Source organism: Pan paniscus, chromosome 8 (genome assembly GCF_029289425.2).
Source record: "Pan paniscus chromosome 8, NHGRI_mPanPan1-v2.0_pri, whole genome shotgun sequence".
NCBI lineage: Eukaryota > Metazoa > Chordata > Mammalia > Primates > Hominidae > Pan > Pan paniscus.
In genome coordinates this window covers 95,054,915-95,078,857 of record NC_073257.2, presented here as the reverse complement: position 1 = coordinate 95,078,857, position 23,943 = coordinate 95,054,915, and positions in this window count along the sequence as shown.

Here is a 23,943-nt window from a genome sequence, read left to right as displayed (position 1 = left end):
TATGTTTTTCAGACTACTCTACTGAGGTCAGAATAACTTCATTTAATTGCCTATATTTTCTATTATTTCCCAAGTTCTGAAAATCGAAATAGATGTCCTAAAAGATGACCCTCAGTCCTTGCAGGGCAGTAATGATGAGACAATGAGATAATGTGGATGAAAGTATTTTACAAATTACACTGCACTGTGCAAATATAAGAAAGACCATTCAGTGTTGAACTATCTCTAAACATTAGTATTTCTTTGTAAAATGTTGATTTCCTCTTCATGAAATTACCTAATGCAACTAGATGGCACATTTTAAGAATGCTTTAGAGAGTCAGAGGTCAGCCTAAATCATTGTCATTATTTCTTCCACCTCTGATATGTCTTAATATTTTGTAATATGTGTGGAGAAATACTATTTCAAGAATTATACTCTTGAACATGAAACAAATGTAATTTCTCTATTTTTATTTCTTTCCGTTAGCACTCTGCCTTCTGCCAAACAATTTACTCTTAAAACTATAAGGTTATATGGTCTAATCCGGTGGCTCTCCATCAACTTTGGAAAGTATAAATCAGTGTTAGTTCAGTGCTTCTCCATACCTGATCCTTCCTTCTAACTGACCAAGGATCTCCCCCAGCCATCTAGTGGCCATTGCTGCCAGTAACAACAGTGAGAACTAGGGCTAGAGGGTTAGTTTCTGGGGCTGGGTGCACTGGAGCAAGTTATTGACTGACAGCTGATACTGTATACCATGTTAACTCACAACTAATGTTTTCACCTCACATGAAATACTTGGTACTGGTGGATATGAATGAATAATAGCAGGTTCTTCAAGAGCAGATATATTTCCTAAAGAATTGTCTCCACTTGGGGGATCTTCTGAGAAATTGAGATGAAAGTTCATTATGGCCCAATATAGGATGTCCATCACAGGACTCTTCCCAAAACCTCTGTTTGTCTCATATCCAGACGTATATTCAAAATTTACTCCAACTGGTATGGTGCAGCTACTGGCAATCAGAACAGATGCTGGCCAGAAAAGTGGAATAGGGTCTTAGAGGCCCTGGTTATGTCAGTGTTAGCACACTATTTCATGCATTGTGGGAAGTCTTATCAGAGTGCTGCAAGAGTGGGGACTGGGAAGTGAAAGGCACTCAGAGGCTAGAGCAGCTGCTACTTTCCTGTCAATAACCAGGATTTCTGTTTCAACATGTAAAGTCATGCTGAGGCATACCGACCAGGTATTTGTCCTGCCAATACTCCAGTGGTACTTGGAAAGACTATAGATCCTCAGTCTCAGCAAACATTCACAACTGAAAAACCCATGGGAACTTTTGGTGTTCCCTTACATAGAACTGTAGATAACAGGAGACATGGTCTGAATGGTGTTCTAACAGATGCAAACATAGGGCAATGACAGCATAACCTTTCTGTCAAATTCCAACTTCTCCATTTACTAGCTTTGTGGCCTTGAGGGAGTACACAAACTCTCTTTCTCTCCATTCCATTATTAGTAAGGTCAGAATAGTAATTCTACACATATGTCTTGATGATTGAATTAGTTGATATATATTAAAGAGTTAGAACAGCACATAGTATAGAACATGCTAGGTAAGTGAAAGCTGCTATTGTTACTTATATGTTACCCTCGCCCAAAAGTGTAGGCAGTATATGTAAAGCTATTGACCTCATACTTTCTCTGGTAACCAATAATGCAGACCCTCTCATACACATGTATACCTCCAAACTTTTATGGATCTCTCCTGTATTCCTTTTTCTTAGATGAGGAATGTTTTCTCTTTTTATTTTTATTAACTTTTATTTTAACTTCAGGAGTACATGTGCAGGTTTGTTAAACAAGTAAACTCACATCATGGAGTTTGTTGTACAGATTATTTTGTCATCCAGATATTAAGCTTAATACCCATTAGTTATTTTTGCTGATCTTCTCCCTCCCACCATGCTTCACCCTCTGATGTTTGTTGTTGCCTTCTATGTGTCCATGTGTTCTCATTTATTTAGCTCTCACATAAGTGAGAACAGGCAGTATTTGTTTTTTTGTCCCTGGGTTAGTTTACTAAGGAAAATGACCTCCAGCTCCGTCCACATTCCTGCAGAGGAGTTGATCTGGTTCTTTCTTATGGCTACATAGTATGCCATGGTGTATATGTACCATATTTTCTTTATCCAGTCTACCATTGACAGGCATTTAGGTTGAGTCCATGTCTTTGCTATTGTGAATAGTACTGCAATAAACGTATGTATGCATGTGTTTTTATGATAGAGTGATTTATATTCCTTTGGGTATATACCCAGGAATGAGACTGTGGAGTCAAATGGTAGTTCTGATTTTAGGCTTCTGAGGAATCACCACATTATTTTTTTACAATGAGTGAACTAATTTACACTCCCACCAACAGTGTATAAGGGTTCCATTTTCCTCCACAACCTCGCCAGCACCTATTTTATGACTTTTTAATAACCATTGTGATTGGTGTCAGATGGTATCTCACTGTGATTTTGATTTGCATTTTCCTAATGTTCAGTGATGTTGAGTTTTTTTCATATGATTGCTGGCCACATGTATGTGTTTCTTTGAAAAGTGTTCATGTCCTTTGCCCACTTTGTAATAAGATTGTTTTCTTGTAAAATTATTTAAGTTCCTTAGAGATGCTGGATGTTAGATTTTTGTCAGATGCATAGTTTACAAATATTTTCTCTCATTTTATAGATTGTCTGTTTACTCTGTTGATAGTTTACTTTGCTGTATAGAAGCACTTCAGTTTAACTAGATCCCATTTGTCAATTTTTGCTTTGTCACAATTGCTTTTGGCATCTTTTTCATGAAATCTTTGCCCATGTCTAGAATGGTATTGCCTAGGTTGTATTTTAGGGCCTTTATATTATTGGGTTTTACATTTAACTCTTTAATCCTTCTTGAGTTGACTTTTTTATATGGTATAAGGAAGTGGCCCAGCTTCAATCTTCTGCATATGGCTAGCTAACTATCCCAGCACCATTTATTGAATAGGAAGTCCTCTCCACATTGCTTGTTTTAGTGAGTTTGTCAAAGATCAGATGGCTGTGGATGTGCAGCCTTATTTGTGGACTCTCTGTTCTTTTCCATTGGTTTATGTGTCTGCTTTTGTGCCAGTACCATGCTGTTTTGGTTACTGTAGCCTTGTAGCATAGTTTCAAGTTAGGTAGGATGATGCCTCCAACTTTGTTCTTTTTACTTAAAATTGTCTTGGCTATTTGGGCTCTTTTTTGGTTTCATATAAATTTTGAAATAGTTTTTCCCAGTTCTTTGATGAATGTCATTGGTAGTTTGATAGAAATAGCATTGAATCTATAAATTGCTTTGGGCAATATGGCCATTCTAATGATACTGATTCTTCTTATTTGTAAGTGTGGAATGTTTTTACATTTGTTTATGTTATCTCTGATTCTTTGAGCAATGTTTTGTAATTCTCCTTGTAAAGATCATTCACTTCCCTGGTTAGCTGTATTCCTAGGTATTTTATTCTTATCGTAACAATTATGAATGAGACAGTGTTCCTGATTTGGCTCTCGGCTTGACTGTTGTTGGTGAATAGGGATGCTAGTGATTTTTGCACATTGATTTTATACCCTGGAACTTTACTGAAGTTGTTTATCAGCTGAAGGAGTTTTTGGGCCAAGATTATAGGGTTTTCTAGATATAGAATCACATCATCTGCAAAAAGGGATAGTTTGACATCCTCTCTTGCTATTTGGATGCCCTTTATTTTTTTCTCTTGCCTGATTGCTCTGACCAGGACTTCCAATAATATGTTGAATAGGAGTGGTGACAGAGGACTTCCTTGTCTTCTGTTGATTTTCAAAGGGAATGCCTCCAGCTTTTGCACATTCCATACGATGTTGGCTGTGGGTTTGTGTGAGTTTGTCATAGATGGCTCTTATTCTGAGGTATGTTTCTTTAATATTTAGTTTATTGAAAGTTTTTAACATGAAGAGGTGTTGAATTTTATTGAAAGTCTTTTCTGCCTCTATTAAGATAATCATGTGGTTTTTGTCTTTAGTTCTGTTTATGTGATGAATCATATGTATTAATCTGTGGATGTTAAACCAGTTTTGCATTCCAGGGTTAAAGCCTACTTGATTGTGATGGATTAGCTTTTTGATGTGCTGCTGGATTCAGTTTGCCAGTATTTTATTGAGGATTTTTACACTTGATGTTCATTAAGGATATTGGCCTGAAGTTTCCTTTTTTTATTTTATCTCTGACAGGTTTTGGTATAGGGATGATGCTGGCCTCATAGAATGAATTAGGGAGAAGTTCTTCCTTCTTAATTTTTAAAAATAGTTATAGTGGGAATGGTACCTGTTCTGGTACCATTTGGTAGAATTTGGCTCTGAATCTCTCTGGTCTTGGGCTTTTTCTGGTTTATAGGGTATTATTTACTGATTCAATTTCAGAACTCATTATTGAGCTGTACAGGGATTCTTCTTCATTCAGTCCTGGGAGAGTGTATGTTTCCAGGAATTTATCCATTTCTTCTAGGTGTTCTAGTTTGTGTGCACAGAGGTGTTCACATGGTTATTTGTCATTCTGTGCTGTCAGTGGTAATATCCCCTTTGTCATTTCCAATTGTGTTTTTTGGATTTTGTTTCTTTTCTTCTTCATTCATTTAGCTAGTGATCTACCTTTTTTATTAATTTTTTTCAATAAACCAACTGCTGGATTCATTGATCATTTGAATGGATTTTCATGTCTCAGTCTCCTTCCTTTCAGCTCTGATTCTTGTTATTTCTTGTTTTCTAATACCTTTGATATTAGTTTGCTCTTGGTTCTTGGTTCTCTAGCTCTTTTAGTTGTGATGTTAGATTGTAAAACTGAGATCTTTCCAATGTTTTGATGTGGATGCTTACTGTTATAAATTTTGGTCTTAACTTGGCCTTACCAGTGACCCAGAGATTCTGGTATGTTGTATCTTTGTTCTCATTAGTTTTAAAAAAAACTGCTTGTTTTCTACTTTAATTTCATTATTTATCCAAAACTCATTCTGGAGCAGGTTATTCAATTTACATGTAATTGTGTATTTTTGTGCAGTTTTCTAGTCCTGATTTCTAATTTTATTGCACTGTAGTCCAAGAGAGTGGTTGTTATTTCAGTTCTTTTGCATTTGCTGAGAAGTGTTTTATGTCAGATTATATGGTCACTTTTTAAATATGTACCATGTAGCGATCAGAAGAATGTATATTCTGTTGATTTGGGGTGGAAGTTCTGTAGATGTCTTTTAGGTCCATTTGATCCAGTGCTGAGTTGAAGTCCTGAATGTCTTTGTTAATTTTCTGCTTTGATGATCTGCCTAATACTCTCGGTGGGGTGTTGAATGCTCCCATTCTTATTGTATGGGAGTCTAAGTCTCCTTGAAAGTCTCTAAGAGTGTGCTTTATGATTCTGTCTGCTCCTGTGTTGGATGCATATATATTTACGATAGTTAGGTCTTCTTCTTGAAATAAACCCTTTACCATTATGTAATACCGTTGTTTGTCTTTTTATGGTCTTTGTAAATTTAAAGTCTATTTTGTCTGAAATTAGGATTGCAACCCCCCCTTTTTTCTGTTTTCCATTTACTTGGTACATTTTTCTCCATCTCCTTGAGCCCGTGGGTATCATTGCATGTGAGATGGGTCTCTTGAAGACAGCATACCAATGGGTCTTGGTTCTTTATCCATATTGCCACTCTGTCCCCTTTAATTGGGGCATTTAGCCCATTTACATTCAAGGTTAGTATTAATGTCTGTGAATTTGATCCTGACATCATGATGTTAGCTGGTTATTTTGCAAACTTGTTTACGTGGTTGCTTTATAGTGTCGTTTTTCTGTTTAGTGTATTTTTGTAATGACTAGTAATAGTCTTTCTTTTCCATATTTAGTGCTTTCTTTGGGAGCACTTGTAAGGTAGATCTGGTGATAGTGAATCCCCTTAGCATTTGCTTGTCTAAAAAGGATCTTATTTATTTTTTGCTTATAAAGCTTACTTTGTCTGGATATAAAAATCTTGGAATTTATTTTTTTTAAGAGTGTCAAATATTATCCCCAGTCTCTTATGGCTTGTAGGGTTTCTGCTGAGAAGTCTGCTGTTAGTCTGATGGGTTCCCTTTGTAGGTGACCTGACCTTTCCCTCTAGCTACCTTTAATATTTTTTATTTCATTTTGACCTTGGAGAATCTGATGATTACATGTCTTGGGGAATATCTTCTTGTGAGATATCTTACTTAGGTTATCTGCATTTCCTGAATTTGAATGTTGGCCTCGCTAGCTACACTAGGGAAGTTCTCCCAGATGATATCCTAAAATATGTTTTCCAAGTTTCTTTCATTCTCCCCAACTCTTCCAACTCTTCCAGAGACATCAATGAGTTGTAGATTTCATCTTATTACACAATCCCATATTTCTTGGAGCTTTCGTTTGTTCCTTTTTATTCTTTTTGCTCTATTCCTGTCTGACTATCTTATTTCAGAAAGCCAGTCTTCAAGCTCTGAGACTCATTCTTCCACTTGATCTATTCTGCTACTAATACTAGGGATTGCAGTATGAATTTCTGTAGTATATTTTTTCAGCTCTGTCAGGTTGCTTATGTTCTTTTCTATACTGGCTATTTTGTCTGTCAGCTCCTTTATTTTTTTTTATTATGATTCTTAACTTTCTTGGATTGGGTTTCAATGTACTCCTGCATCTAGATGACCGTCATTTCTTTCCATGTCATGAATTCTATTTTTGTCATTTCAGCCATCTCAGCCTGGTCCAGAACCCCTGCTGGAAAGGTAATGCATTCATTTGGAGGAAAGAAGGCACTCTGGCTTTTTGAGTTGTCAGAGTTCTTGTGCTGGTTCTTTCTCATCTTTGTGGGCTGATATTCCTTCCATGTTTCAAGTTGCTGTCCTTTGGATTCTTTTTCCTTTATCTTATTTAATTACCTTGATGGTTTGACTGTGGTATTTGGTAGGTTCAGTCAACTGCCTTCATTTCTGGAAGATTTTAGGGGCCCAAAACTCAACTCCTAACTCCTGGACTGTGTGCTCTAACTCTAGGGGAGTTGTATTGGTCCCCAAATTTGTTCTTTGACTCCTCAAGGTTAGAAAGCCACTGCACTGAAGGGGCCAAAGTGCTCTGGGACTGCTGGCCACTACACTCTGATGGGTGGTGTCAACCAAAGCACTTCATAATGCAGTGGCAGCATCCATCCTTGTTTTCACTGCCAGCAGCAGCAGCAGCAGCAGCAGTGGTAGCACAGTAGGGTGCATGCTCATGGACTGTGCCAGGGTGTCTGCCTCTGTGCAGACATTCACAGCAGCAGTGGAGTCAGCATGGCTACAGGGGTCAGCATTGGCAACTGTGCATAAGTCATGCTGGTGGTGTTGTTAACACGGGGCAAAGTGCTGATGGGCACAGGTCTGTGTGAGCCCTTTGTGATTGCTCAGGGTGGGGGAAGGTCCACTGTTCTCCATGCCTAGTTTCATTCTTGTGGCAGTGTTTGCACAAGAACTGGGTGCTGGTGGGGGTGGGGCTGGTAGGTTCTATGCCTGCTAAGGTTTAGAATGCATGCCAGTAGGGCAGCGAAGGGTGGGTGGAGTGCACTCAGTCAGCAGGAGAGGTAGGGTAGGGTGCATACACATCTGTGCACTGGCAGTCAGAGAAGGCAAAATTTGCCCATGCACTCACAGGCCAGAAAAGTGATGTTGGGGGTGGCCATGGGCTGGGGGGAAACTATAGGGCAGTCAGGGAGTGCGTGGACTTCTGCTGGAGCTCTCTGCCAGTCAGATACAGTCTATAATATAGGAGAAGCTATAATGTGGGCCCCCGGGGCAAATGAAGCTGCACAGCAAGCGGGTGCAGCCAGGCTGGGGCCCAAGGAGAGGCCAGCAAACTAAAAGGTGCTCAGGTGGGACTGGCCCTGTCTGATAGGCAAGACCACCCTGCCCAGTTCAGGTCCTACAGTTCCCTAAGGGTGTCCTCTGGGACCAAGTTGAGCCCAGGGGGATGGGCATTGCTGGCCATGCTCTGTTACAAACACTCCTGCACTAAACACCTCCGAGCTCCACACATGCTGGTCTGCTAACTGAACACTTCTCTAAGCAGCTCTCCCCGACAACTCAAGTGTCCATAGTGGTTGAGGGGTATCCTCCTGCCTGCATTCCAGAGGCCTGTGGCGAGAGCTAGTTACTTCTTTTTTTTTAAATTTTTTATTTTTGTATTATACTTCAAGTTCTAGGGTACATGTGCACAGCGTGCAGGTTTGTTACATATGTATACATGTGCCATGTTGGTGTGCTGCACCCCTAACTCATCATTTACATTAGATGTATCTCCTAATGCTATCCCTCCCCCTTACCAGTTCAACTCACCCATTCCCCTGGCATCATTTTGGGCCACAAGTGAGTCCTGGTGCTTAGTAGCCTCATGCAGGGTTCCCAGCTTCCTCTGGCTTCAGCCCAGCTGCTATGTCTTCCCTCTGTCCACTCTCAGTGCTTTTCCTCCGAAGATCTGTTAGGGGTACACCAGTCCTCTCAGTCCCTCAGTGGCAGCTGTTCTACCTTGTTGCATCTAGTCAGTCATCTTGCTCGAATTTCCCCTGTATTTCTTTTATTACATATCCATTATTGGCATTTAGTCAGATGATGACAGAAGGGACAAGATTCTATACTGCTTTCATTATCTTGCTTTCTGTTAATTCTTGTTTTTATAAATTTATATTGATTATTTTTAGGAGTTTGAGCTAGTCTTTGTCTTTCTTTTGGAACAAGGGATTTTAAAAAGTTCTCTCTCATTGTGTTTATGTGACAATCTAGATGGTCTCCTTCCCACCCCAAGGCTAATTCAGCCTCACCAATTTAGGGGATCATTGCACTATATGGTGCTTTATCTCCATGAGAAGGGTCTTCTTCATGTAGCTTCTGACGGGCAAGTGTCTACAATGAAGCAACATTGTGAGAAAATGTGGCATCAATTAATACTTATATAAATGGGCATTGTGGCTGCATAGTTCTCTGCCCCATGCTAAAGCAATTTTCTTGGTAACTTTAAAAGTTCAATTGCTTGGGCTTATAATTATTTCTTGTCTTCTCCCACCACAAATATTCCAGAATCTTCATTCTCTCAGATTCTTAAATAATGAAAAAATACCTGGCAAAGACCTAGAATGAAGAAAGAGAGAAGAGATATGTATGCTGGACTTGGAGACAGTAAGAAAGGATTCATTGATCTACATCAGTAATAACATTCTGAAAGAGTGGGTAGTGAGAGATATATAAGTCCCTAACATGTCTTCAGGGAACTAACTTCTGGGAATCCCCACATAGGTATAAATGAGTTAAAGGCAGATCAATTACAGATAAATAATCTGCTTTTTTGCCTTCTGTGGTCTTAAATATTACTTGTTTAAATATGAATTCTTGCCTCCCATCATCTTGTGCATTCAGGTGGAAAGCCATAAGAAAGAGTCAAAGGAATCGGATTTCTTTGGTAAGTCTGACTAAGGTATTGGGAGGGGGGCAGTTTCACCTTAAGAACACAAGACATGAATAGACTTTGTGATTTTTTTCAGCTGTTATATGTATTTCTTCTATTGCATAAAACTACAATACATATTCAGCCTATTGATAGACCAGTTGTTTGTCTTGATGGTCATAACAGACAATTGACCAGATTTCTCTGAACTGTTATCCAGCCCCAAATGGACCAATACCTACAACCTCTGCACTGGCTGTTCTGTGAAACTTAGTGTGCTACAATCTGTCAGGCATAGAGTCTTGGATCTTTTGAGTGTCTGTATACCGACATTTTATTCCTGAATTTGTTACAATGGCCATTCTTTTCCGAGAAGAGCAAAATAAATGTAGTATTTAAGTGATTTTAAAGGATAGGAATAAAAATGTTGGACTTTTAATATAGAACTAATTCTTATTGTAGTTTACTAGATATTTTTCCTAAATAAAAGAATGACTACTATTCTAATTCTAGCCCTCAGAGCCCTGATCTATGAAATGTGGGACTTGGACCTATTTATTACTAATCGCCTTCTAGCTTCCAGTTCTATAGTTCTATGCATTATGGTAAAGTATTGGTTTTATTTTCCAATTAGGAAATAAATTTTCATCTAGCTCAGTACATTGTAAGGATGTTGTAGTTACCTAATTTCCCTCTCCACACTATACGGTAGACGTATTTCTGGAAAACTATCAATTTTTCAAGATTCAATTTATTCTTAAGTTTTATTAGTATTATTTGCTCAGCATAATAAACCTTGATGCTTTATGTTCAAGCAAAGACTCTTTTGTAGCTATAACACTTTGATGTGGCCTTATGAGAGTATTATAACATTTTTGCTCCACAAGTGTGTATGAGGATGCAGGAACTCATTGTTTAGGGCTCGATACAGTTTTGGCTGGCAGTTCTGTTTATATAGCAGTGTATTAACTTAACATATTAATATTCAGTTCATAAATTTTAGCTCAGTTTCCACTTTATTTATACTATCAAAGTCTACTATATATTATAATTATGTCCCTAAATCTTAGGATCATAATGCACTGCAATTGCTCCACTGTACATCAAACCTAGAAATGCCAGTTTTGGTTAAACAGGGTTATTGCAGTTTGGAAAACACCTTCCTTAGAGTATTTAGACTGCACAAAATGGATCACTGGGTAATGGTTAATTTCTAAAGGGTTTTGAATTTTTTCTGCTATGATTTACTTAGTTGACATAACACTCTATAATAATCATCTCTATAAACAAGAGAGAGAGAAGGACAGGAAGAGAGGAGAAGAACAAGAAGAAGAAGGAAAAGGAAGGAGAGAATAAGAATAACAAGAACAAGAATAAGAATACAGAAGTTTATTATTTTCTCAGGACTTCCATTTAAAGAGCCAACTAAAAGAGAGCTTAACTAAAACTGGTGAGGGATTCTAGGACGCTTTGAAGGGGTTCTGCCTACCAGGATCTTACCATTCCAGATAGGACAAAACAAGGCTAGACTGTTGAAAGAGCTGACATTCAACCCACATGTGGTTACCATGCGTGTTAATATATCTTTGCTTAACCAAGATTTCATTTATTACTCCACAAATGAATGCTGTAAAATGAAATAGCTGGTCTCTTTGCTTATCTTTAAGTTTGTCAGTTGTGTGTGGTGCATGCATAGCCATCAAACTACCAAGTGGATCAGTGCTAGAATAATGTTCTTACTTTATTTGTTTTTTATGGTATGTTTTTTTCTTACCCAAAAGGCTGGGGTACTTAGAATATTAACAAAATGTTTTGGTTTATTTAACAAGCATTTCCTGAGCTCCTCCTATATACCTGACACTGCCAGGGAATGGAAAAATACGTAGAACATTATTCCTAATGTGAAAATCATGGTGTCAGTGGACGTCAGTTATGTGTCTGGGATGTGGGATGCCCAGATACTTGCTTAAACGTTATTCTAGGTGTGTCTGTGAGAAAGCCGTTGGAAGAGAATAGTATTTGAATTGGTGAACTGAGTATACCAGATTGCCCTCCCAACATGGGTTAGCCTCATCCAGTGTGTTGGAGGCCTGAATAGAACAAAAGTCTGGGTAAAAAAAAATTCTCTCTCCCTTGCCTACCTTTTCATTAGAATATTGATCTTCTCTTACACTCAGACTGAAAATACACCACCAGGTGTCCTGGGGCTCCAGCTTGCAGATGGCAGATCATGGACTCACCCTCCATAATTGTGCTACCCAATTCCTTGTATTCAATTCCTTTATCTGTGTCTCTATCTATCCATCCATCCTGCAGGTCTGTTTCTCAAAATAACCTTGACTATTACAATGGAGAAGCACGGAAGTACACAACACAACTCAACCCTATATCAACTGTAAATTACAAGTCACGTGATAGCAGTATGAGCAGAGTGCCTTGGGGGCCCTTAAATGGAAATAAATACATTGTTTGTGGGGCTAGTAAGGGAAAGATTAATGGAGGAGGTGACGTTTGAGCTGGCTCTTTCATGATTTTTCCATGCAGAGAAGTTTACGCTCTAGGCACTGGAAACACCAGGCATAAATTATGGATCATTCACTTTATCCATTTCTTCAAGGAATGGTGAAAGGTTCAGAATGACTGGATTGTACACTGTATATAGAGAAATCAGAAAAGTGCTGGGACATTTGCAAAGTGAAAAGATATATCATATTCCATAGGAAACAAGACACGTTTGATTCTTGTCAAATCATACTTATGTTTTTTGGAAACCAAGCAAATTGTTTGGTTGCCTAGTTTACTTGTAATGAATACTATTCTTGTTACAAGTCCCAGAGAGTTCTATATTCTCCTGTAAAATAATCCTCAACTTTACTTTATACTACTGTTCCCACACTAGCTCAAACCACTATTACGTTTTTTATCCAGATAACTGTAAGCATCTTCTAACTCTGCCAATGTGTTAGTTTCAGTCTAGAGAAACCCTGCAGAAAAGAACTTAGCTGAGCTCTTCCAGACTTCTGACCTACAAAAACTGAGATAATAAGCTTGTGTAGTTTTAAGCCATTAAATTTGTGGTAATTCATTACAACATCAATAACATAGTAGTACACTACCATCAGGTTTTACATATGGCATTACACTGTTCAATTTGTGTTTTAAAAAGATGGAATTCTCAATGGGAACACATTCAGGAATACAGAAGCTTGGGCCAATGGTAGTGGGATTTTGAATTAGGGTGATGGCAGTAAAGATATATTAATAGAAAAGTGGTTGAATTTGAACATTAGGAAGTAAGATCTAGGCAAGTAATGGAGTAGAAATTCAAGGAGAGGAAAAGTGACATGTCCACAATTAGTCTTAGGTGTCAGGCTTAGGAAACAAGGGATTGCTCTTTTCAGTCAAAGAGAAGGGAACACTCTAGGGGAAACAAGCTGAGAAGGAACTCTCTTCCCCTAACTGTAATATATTTAAAGAAGTACTGTCCTCATGGAAAAAAAAAATCAGTTTATCTTTGCAAGTATACTTCTCCTAAACTATTCACCCAACATTCTTTATTTTGAACTACAAAAATGTTTCAGTGCCTGTGTTATATTTCAACCTCAGGAAATAACAGATTTGGCCTTGGTTCTCTACAGAAATTAGCAAACTCTTTAAACTAATTTACTCACTCAATCCTGAAATACACATCTGCAGACTAATTACTAGAAGAGATTAAATGTACTTTTAAAATATGCAGAATGGCATATTTATTCAGAGAAATTCCCCCAAGCACCTTCACCTGTGGGAAATGTAATGGGAATCAACTCCCTGGTGCTGTTCATCATCCATCGTCCAATTTTCTGAGTTGAACAGTTCAGTGCTCTATCAAAACATAAGACTATTTCACTTGGCTTGAATTCTAATACCATGTGTATGTAATACCTATGTTATATACAATGTTTTATTTGCCTCAGATACTTGGCTTGCTTGTGCCACTCTGTTTGCCCAGTGAAGAGTGCTATAGAGGTAGGAGAGGGCAGAGTTGAAGAGGATGCTCACTGGCATTAGCTTCATTTTAATCATGACTTCATTTTGTGGCTGTGTGATTTGGGGAAGTAATCTCTCTATACTTCAGTTTATTAATGTTTACAATGGTAATAAAAATAACTACTTTGAAAATTTTCTTGTTTAGTATTAAATGAGTTAATACATACCAACATTTAGCACAGGGCTTATCACCTAAAAAGTATTCAGAAATCTTCTTTTAGCTATCATAAAAATAATCTAATGAAACCCATTTGATGAACAAATGAAGAAATTAAAATGCAGTTAGGTGAAATGTCTTACACACACTCACCTGAACCCAGGTCTCCTGAACCTTAACCAAGGACAATGGAATACCATGCTGCTAATCATTGCTTTGCTTGTGCTTGAGAGTGGTATGAATCAGAATCACCTGGAGGACTTACTAATATGATCACAGATTACTGGGCTTGACCCTCTGAGTTTCTGATTCAGCAGGTCTCCAAGAAGTTCCCAGAGAAGGCAATGCAGCTGGTCCAGGGACCATATTGTGGAAATTGCTAAGCCTATGAAACAAAGATCAGTTAAAAGGCTATTTTGACTATGTCAATGTCAAGGATTAAATAAATGATTTTAGAATTGAAACAGATAAGAACTTGAACTATGAAAGGTGACAGACAGGGATGAATGTTGATATCTCAGACAGCTAGGCAATGCTGATGCTATTCATTTAGATTAAAAAAAAAAGAGAGAGAGAGAAATGGTTTGGGAGGTGGTTGTGAGCTTCCTTTGAGATGGGCCAAAAGTAAAGTGCCTGAGCCTGGAAAACAGGATGTGCTAAATAATCAGTTAAAAATATGGATCTGAAACTTTGGCAAAAGAACAGAGCTGAAATTAAAATCTATATTGTATTAGTCCGTTCTCACACTGCTATAAAGATACTACCTGAGACTGAGTAGTTTATAAAGATAGGAGGTTTAGTCTGCTCACAGTTCTTTATGGCCAAGGAAGTCTTGGCAAACTTACAATCATGGCAGAAAGTGAAGGGGAAGCAAGACACGTCTTACACGGCGGCAGGTGAGAGGGAACTCACAGAGTTAAAAACCACCAGATCTCCTGAGAACTCCCTCACTTTCGTAAGAACAGCATGGTCCAATCACCTCCTGCAGGTCCCTCCCTCAACACATGAGGATTACAACTGGAAATGAGATTTGGGTGGGGACACAGAGCCAAACCGTATCAGTTATATATATGATCACAGATGACGTGGAAATGAAGGAAACCGTATATAGATTTTTAAAGAAAGATAAGAACACGGGTGTTGAATAGGGGAAGAAGGAGTAGAAACAATGAAAAAGACACAGAAATATTTGTCAGAAAGGAGAATTAGGAGCAAGCAGTAGGGTGAATGAGAAGAGAGTTTCAAGAAGAGGGTGGTCCTCATTAGCAGAAGCTCACTTAGGATATTGGAAGTATATATTAATATATACATTTTATATATTTCCCATTTCTGCCTCTCCAAGCCAGCAATAAAATTAGTCTCTAAGGCACAGTCCCTAGAGAATACTCAATTTAAATAAAGCATCATAAAGAAGATATCCAAGTCTCAGAAATGTAGACCCCAAAGCTCCGTTTTTAATGTGACTTAGTGGAAGGCACAATTTGGGAGTCTAGTGGCCGGGCCTGTGATGCCATATCCTGGGCCAGACTAACTGAAAATATCACCATCTAATAATATACCAGGTAAAGAAGGACTGGAAGAGGTTTTGCAACTTTAATTCTGTGAATAAAATTCAATGATTTTTTTTGGTAGTATGCATTTTTATCCTGGATTAAGAAATAAACCTCTGGAAATTTAGGCGACCTCCCAAGTCTGTAAATTAAACAAGAAGATTCAGGCATAGTCCTTTACATGTTTTTTGTAATTTACTTTGGATGACTTCTGATATTTTTCTTATTGAGACAAAAATCTTTCTCATTGTTAACTACACATGCCGTAAGAGTACATACAATGAGTTTCGATGCATATAATCCACTTTGTCATTTTGATTGGTATAGCTCTATAATAAATTTTGAAGTCAAGTAATATGTCTGTTTTTTTTTTTTCCATGAAGATGTTTCATCTATTTTAGATTGTTTGTAATTCCATATAAATTTTGGAATCAGCTTGATCATTTCTACAAAAATAAACCCTGCTGGGATTTTGATTGGTATTTCATTTAATTTAAAGATCAATTTTAAGATAATTGATATCTTTATACTATTAGAACATCCAATGCATAAACATGGAGTACCTTATTATTACGTTAGGTTTCGTTTAATTTTTCTCATAACTGTTCTATACTTTTCAGTGTAGTATTCTCAGACACACTTTGTTAAATTTGTATTTGATGTTGTAGAACATCATTGTAGTTTCAAATTTCTTGATTCATATTATTTATTCCTAATATATACAAATAAAATTGATTTTTGCATACAATTACTTTGTGCATATTGACACTCTGCCCTGCAATATTACTAAATGCTATTATTAATTTTAGTTGTTTTTTTTTTCTTTTAGATTTCCTGGGATTTCTACATGTACAGTCATGTCACCTACAAGTAAAAACAATATTATGTCTTCCTCTCAGACTTTAATACCTTTAGTTTTCTTTCCTGGCTTATTGAACTAGATACAACTTCTGGTACAATGTTGCCTAAGTACCTGTTTTCTTATTATTGACCTTACAAGGAAAGCCTTCCATATGTTATCATTGTGTTGGCTGTAGGTTTTACACAATACTGTTTCAGATTGAAGGAATTGTACTTCAGTTCCTAGCCTCTTGAGAGATTTTATTTTGAAGGAGTTGTGATTTTGTCAGATTTTTTATGCATGTAGTTCAATTGTCATGTGACTTTTTAAAACCTATTAATATGGTTAACTACATTGAATGATTTTGCAGTGTTAATTGCATTTTGGGGATAAAAACTATTTGATTATATACTTTTGGATTATATACTTTGCATGTTTATATATTGTATAATCGATATTCCATTATTTTAAGCTTTTTTTTTTTTTTTTTTTTTTTTTTTTTGAGACACGGTCTCATTCTGTTGCCCAAGCTGGAGTGGAGTGGCATGATCTCGGCTCACTGCAGCCTCAACCTCTTGGTTCAGGTGATTCCCCTACCTCAGCCTCCTGAGTAGCTGGGACTATAGGTGCATGTCACCATGCCCAGCTAGTTTTTTCTATTTTTAGTGGAGCCAGGATTTCGCCGTGTTGCCCAGACTAGTCTTGAACTCCTGGACTCAAACAATCCATCTGCCTCAGCCTCCCCAAATGCTGGGATTACAGGAGCGAGCCACCTCACCCGGCCAGCTTTTGTTTTCTTTTAGGTGTAGTCATAAGGGTTATATGTCTGTAATTCTCATTTCCAGTAATGTCTTTGTCTGGTTTTTGTATCATGGATCTACTGTATTCATAAAATGAGTTGGCCAGTGTGCTTCCTCCTCTATTTTCTGAAACAGTGTGTTTCGGGGTGGGCATTATTTCTTCATTACTGTTTAACACAATTCGCCAGTGAAACCACCTGGCCCTGAAAAATTTTTTTTTCTGCATGTGTTGGAAGTTATTTTAATTGAAAATTCAATTTCTTCAATAGATTATAGAGCTATTTCTGTTTCCTACTTCTAGTCATGTCAGTTTTGATAAGTTGTTTTAAAAAATTATCTCCATTTCATATAACATTTGAAGTTATTATCAAAGACTGTTTATAATATTCAATTATTTTCCCTTTTATTCCTGAGAAACAGTGATATCTTTTATTTCCAATATTGGTAATTTATCATCTCTTTTTTCTTTTGTCTATCAGCTTTAAATTATTTTCAAGAACAAACTTCAGTCCATTATCTCTACTGTTTCTATGTTTTCTACTTTCTTGATTTTTGCTCTTGTTTTCTATTGTTATTTACTTTCATTTATTTATTGTGATTTTACTTTGCTCTTCTTTTTTATACCTTCTTTAGATGGCAGCATAAATCACTGAATTTATATCTTTCTGATTTTTGAACAGTAATGTTATCATTTAAAACAGCAATGTACCCTCTGAGTATCACCCTAGTTGCAGCCTTCAACTTTTGATACACTGCATTTTAATCATCAGTTGGTTCATAATATTTTAACTCCGTTTGCATATTTTAACATAATATTTTTAACTCCTTCTTCTTTGACTCATGGCTTACTTACAAGTGTGCTGCTAATGTCCAGATATTTGAAGTTTTATATAAAATCTTATTGGTTATATGTTTTCAATTTAAGGCCATTTTGATCATGGAATATATTCTTGTGTGATTTTTAATCCTTGAAATGTATTGGGAATTGTTTTATGGCACAGGCTAAAATCTAGGACACCAAAACAGTCTGTGTTTTTGTTGGGTACTGTACTTACTAAGTTAGAATGAGTCAAGTGACTTAGAGTGTTGGTTAAGACACCTACATACTTACTGATTTCTTATATACTTGTTCTATCAATTACAGAGAGTAATGTTAAATATTCAATATTATTGTGCATATATTTCCCTATAGTTCTGTTCTTTTTGTTTCATATATTTGGGGGTTTCAAATAGTTTCATAGACATATGAGATTTTCTATCTTCTTGATTAAATGATGCTTTTATTATTATGTTGCATTTTATCTCTGGTAATACTCTTCATTTGAAGTCTGCATTTTTTGATATTAATACAGCCTGATAATCTTTGTCTTATTTAGTTTTTATATAGTATAGTCATACATCACATAGTGACATTTCAATCAATAACAGACTGCATAAATGAAAATGGTCACATTAGATTATAATATGGCATTTTTACCATATCTTTTCTGTTTAGGTACACAAATACCATTGTGTCACAATTGCCTGCAATATTCAGTATAGGAACATGATGTATAGTTTTGTAGCCTAGGTACATAGTAGGCTACACCATCTAGGTTTGTATAAATTCACTCTATGATGTTTGCACAATAACAAAATCACCTAAGATCACCTAAAAATGCATTTCTTAGAACATATCCTCATCATTAAGCAACACATCACTGTACTTACTTTCAACTTGCCTGTATCATTGTATTCTATTTAAGGTGTGTTTCTTGTAAATAATCTGTATTTGGTTATGGTAGACTTTAGAAAATAGCCCTCTAAATATGTCCACAAAGACTCCCAGAACCTGTAGGTACGTTACCTTGCATGGCAAAAAGAATTTGAATCTGCAATTAAGGATCTCCAGAGTGGGAGAGTAGCCAATCTGGTATTTCATTTCTACTTGCCCTTTGTTTATCTATTTCTCACTTTCTTGCTTGTTTGGGTGTATCAAGTATTTTATTTATTCTCTTTTATGTCCTTTGTTGCTTTTATGGTTATACATAATATATAGTTTTAATTTTCATGATATCACTTCAAAAATATTGTGCTACTTCATAAACAATGTAAGAAATTTACAACGTACTTCCAATTATTCCCCTCCTGCCCTTTCTGCATTTTTCACGCATTTCATTTCTACCTAAACTATAAATCAAACAAGATATTATTTTACTTTTACTTCTAACCATCAACAATATCTTAAAGACCTTCAGTAAAACATGCGTAAAATACCTTTATATTCATTGAATTTTTTTCATTCTTCAGTTGCCTTCATTTCTTTGTGGAGAAAGAGGTTTTTAACTGGACTCAGATGAAAGGCTCTCAAGAACATCTTTATTATTTCTTGTAATGCAGGTCTTCCAAAGACATATGTGTTTTCAGATTCTGTGTTTTCCAATCTAAAAATAGTGTTGTCTTCATTCTTGATCAACATTTCACTGGATATTAAATTATATGTTGAGAATTTTTTATCTTACCACTTAAATCTGGTGTTCTATTATTTTCTAGTCTCCATGTTTCTAATGAAGCATTAGTTCTCATTCTTATTATTGTTCCCCCGTATAAAAATACTTTATCTGTGATCTCTATCAAGATTTTTCTCTTTATCTGTGATACCTGTCCTAAGTATAGTTTTCTTTTCTTTGCATCTATTCTGCTTGAAATCTACTGAGCTTCTTGGACCTCTAAACTGATGTTTTACATTAATTGTGCATTGCCACTATCTCTTCAAATATTTTACTATTCTTTTCTCTTTTTCTCCTCCTGGGAATTTAATAATAGCATAATAAAATTGGATATTTCCCACAGATCTGGGAAACTTTATTGCTTCTACTTTTTTTCCATGTTTCAGTTTTGATAACTTCTATTGACTTCTATTCACTTTCACTAATTCTTTTATAGTGAATGCTATTATAATAACTTCATGTTGCCTTGTCATCTATTTTGAATATGAGTTTCATTTTTACCAGAAGTAGGGCTCAGTCACCCTTGACACAGTTTCCAATTCTACACCACAGCTAGGTTGCTCAATCTGGTCACCGGAGGTAAGAATTTAAAAGGCATCTCCAGGACCTAGCAGACTGCAATCCCACTTTTCCAAGGATTCCTTTAAATGGACGATTCAGGCATTTGCCCATAAACTTAAAGTGACCCACACCCTATCGCCATATATATATCGCTAATTGCCCTGCGCTTTTCTCTCTCTCTGCCTGACTCTTCATTCCTGCCTCATGTGACCTTGAAACAAAGGACTGATTTTCTGGCTCATGCACTTCTTTCCCAGGAGCTGTAAGTAAAAATCGTTGAACTTGTTTCCTATTGTGGCGGTGTATTAAATTTGTGCCTTTCAGGGACGTGGATGAAGCTGGAAACGATCATCCTCAGCAAACTAACACAGGAACAGAAAGCTAAGCAGCACATGTTCTCACTCATAAGTGGGAGCTGAACAATGAGAACACATGGACTCAGGGAGGGGTACATCACACACTGGGGCCTGTCAGTGGGTGGGAGGAAAGGGGAGGGAGAGCATTAGGACAAATACCTAATGCATGCAGAGCTTAAAACCTAGATGATGGGTTGATAGATGCAGCAAACCACCATGGCACATGTATACCTATGTAACAAACCTGCACATTCAGCACATGTATCCCAGAACTTAAAAAAAAAAAAAAAAAAAAACAACTTGTGGCTTCTGTCTGAAGAACTAGGGGCTGTCTCAGGCTGGGTTTTTTGTGGGATGTCAGGGAGACTATGAAATCAGGTTCCCAGTGCCAGAAAAATGATCAGGCAGCCGTAACTGGATGTGGGTCAGACAAGAGCCACAGGGGCCTCTGCCGAAATAAGCAACTTTTCTACGTGAGTAACCCTCTGGTCTTAGTACGTTGTCCACCAGGTATAAAAGAAGTGTTCCGTGAAAGGCACACTGTAAACACCCCTATCTAACTCCCCTTTACCTCTTGTTGGGGCAAGTTTGCTAGCTACTGTGGTACTGCAACCCCAGTTTAGCTGGGGGCTCAACATCTTTCCTCTGCTCTATCTAGTCGCTCAATTAACTTGTAATGAAAATTCCTTACCATATTTCACTTCTACTTCTTCCATTTGGCCTTTGTATCTCTTTGCTAAGATTCTTCCATATTCTGTTTATTTTCCATAAAGTCTTTTGACATTTGATCATGGTTAGTTAAAAGCCACTCTGATAATTCCAAAATGTGTAGCATTCTGTGCTTGGTTATCTTGCCTTTACATGTGTTCTATATTTTTTAATTGAATACTACTGAGCATTGTTTGCAGAGAATAAAATAAATGATATTTACATTCAAAAAAGATCTTGCTTCTTTAGTTAGATTATGAGTGTGGAATGTAAAGAACATACATAAATTCTGGAGTTAGACCAAGTTTAGTCTTTGATTTTGATTTAGCCTTCAAATTATTCAAGTTATTCCATTATATATTAGATTCTGTGGATTTGAATCAATATTGAATTGTAGGAGTTCATTACTCTTCATCAAGGTCCATCATCAGATAATCAGATATATGTATTGTGTTATTTTGTCCCAGTGTGGTTTAATGGTGTCATTTGATGAAAAGTTGTCATTTTTGATGATGTTTAAAATGTGTATATATATATACACATTTTAACAAATTATACATATTTGTTTTCCTATAGTATTAGTACCTTTTCTGTCCTATAAGACTATTGCCTACTTTTTCTTTTTATTACTATACTTTAAGTTCTGGGGTACATGTGCAGAATGTGCATGTTTGTTACATAGGTATACACGTGACATGGTGGTTTGCTGCACCTATCAACCCATCATCTATATTAGGTATTTCTCCTAATGCTATCCCTCCGCTAGTCCCCCACCCACCAAGAGGCCCCAATGTGTGATGGTCCCCTCCCTGTGACCATGTGTTCTCATTGTTCAACTCCCATTTTTGAGTGAGAACACATGGTGTTTGCTTTTCTGTTCTTGCGTTGGTTTGCTGAAAATGATGGTTTCCAGCTTCATCCATGTCCCTGCAAGGGACATGAACTCATCCTTTTTTATGGCTGCATAGTATTCCATGGTGTGTCTGTGCCACATTTTCTTTATCCAGTCTATCACTGATGGGCATTTGGGTTGTTTCCAAGTCTTTGCTATTGTGAATAGTACCACAGTAAACACATGCATGTGTCTTTATAGTAGAATGATTTACAATCCTTTGGGTATATACCCAGTAATGGGATTGCTGGGTCAAATGGTATTTCTAGTTCTAGATCCTTGAGGAATCGCCACACTGTCTTCCACAATGGTTGAAATAATTTACACTCCCACCAACAGTGTAAAAGTGTTCCTATTTCTCCAAATCCTCTCAAGCATTTGTTGTTTCCTGACTTTGTAATAATCGCCATTCTAACTGGCATGAGATGGTATCTCATTGTAGTTTTGATTTCCATTTCTCTAATTACCAGTATTGATGAGCTTTTTTTCATATGTTCGTTGGCTGCATAAATGTCTCATTTTGAGAAGTGTCTGTTTATATCCTTTGCCCACTTTTCCATGGGGTTTTTTGTTTTTATTCTTGTAAATTTGTTTAAGTTATTTATAGATTCTTGATATTAGCCTTGTGTCAGATGGATAGATTGCAAAAATTTGCTCCCATTCTATAGGTTGCCTGTTAACTCTGATGGTAGTTTCTTTTGCTGTGCAGAAGCTCTTTAGTTTAATTAGATCCCACTTGTCTATTTTGGCTTTTGCTGCCATTGCTTTTGGTGTTTTAGTCATGAAGTCTTTGCTCATGCCAGTGTCCTGAATGGTATTGCCTAGGTTTTCTTCTAGGGTTTTTATGGTTTTAGGTCTTATGTTTAAGTCTTTAATCCATCTTGAGTTAATTTTTGTATACAATGTAAGGAAGGGATCCAGTTTCAGCTTTCTGCATATGGCTAGCCCGTTTTCCCAACACCATTGATTAAATAGGGAATCCTTTCCCCACTGCTTGTTCTTGTCAGGTTTGTCAAAGATCAGATGGTTGTAGATGTGTGGTGTTATTTCTGAGGCCTCTGTTATGTTCCATTGGTCTATATATCTGTTTTGGCACCAGTACAATGCTCTTTTGGTTACTCTAACCTTGTAGTACAGTTTGAAGTCAGGTAGCATGATGACTCCAGTTTTGATCTTTTTGCTTAGGATTGTCTTGGCTATGCAGGCTCTTTTTTGGTTCCATATGAAATTTAAATTAATTTTTTTCAATTATTTGAAGAAAGTCAATGGTAGCTTGATTGGGATAGCATTAAATCTATAAATTACTTTGGGCATTATGGCCATTTTGACAATATTGATTCTTCCTATCCATGAGCATGGAATGTTTTTCCATTTGTTTGTTGCATCTCTTATTTCCTTGAGTAGTGGTTTGTAGTTCTCCTTGAAGAGGTTCTTCCCATCCCTTGTAAGTTGGATTCCTAGGTATTTTATTCTCTTCTAGCAATTGTGAATGGGAGTTCACTCATGATTTGGCTCTCTGTTTGTCTGTTATTGGTGTATAGGAATGCTTGTGATTTTTGCACATTGATTTTGTATCCTGAGACTTTGCTGAAGTTGCTTATCAGCTTAAGCAGATTTTGGGCTGAGATGATGGGGTTTTCCAAATTAACAATCGTGTCATCTGCAAACAGAGACAATTTGACTTCCTCTTTTCCTAATTGAATACCCTTTATTTCTTTCTCTTGCCTGATTGCCCTGGCTAGAACTTTCAATACTATGTTGAATAGGAGTGGTGACAGAGGACATCCTTGTCTTGTATTGGTTTTCAAAGGGAATGCTTCCAGTTTTTGCCCATTCAGTATGATATTGGCTGTGGGTTTGTCATAAATACCTCTTATTATTTTGAGCTGTGTTCCTTCAATACTTAGTTTATCGAGAATTTTTAGCATGAAGGGCTGTTGAATTTTCTCAAAGGCCTTTTCTGCATCTATTGAGATAATATTGTGGTTTTTATCATCAGTTCTGTTTATGTGATGGATTACGTTTATTGCTTTGCATATGTTGAACCAGCCTTACATCCCAGGGATGACGCCAAC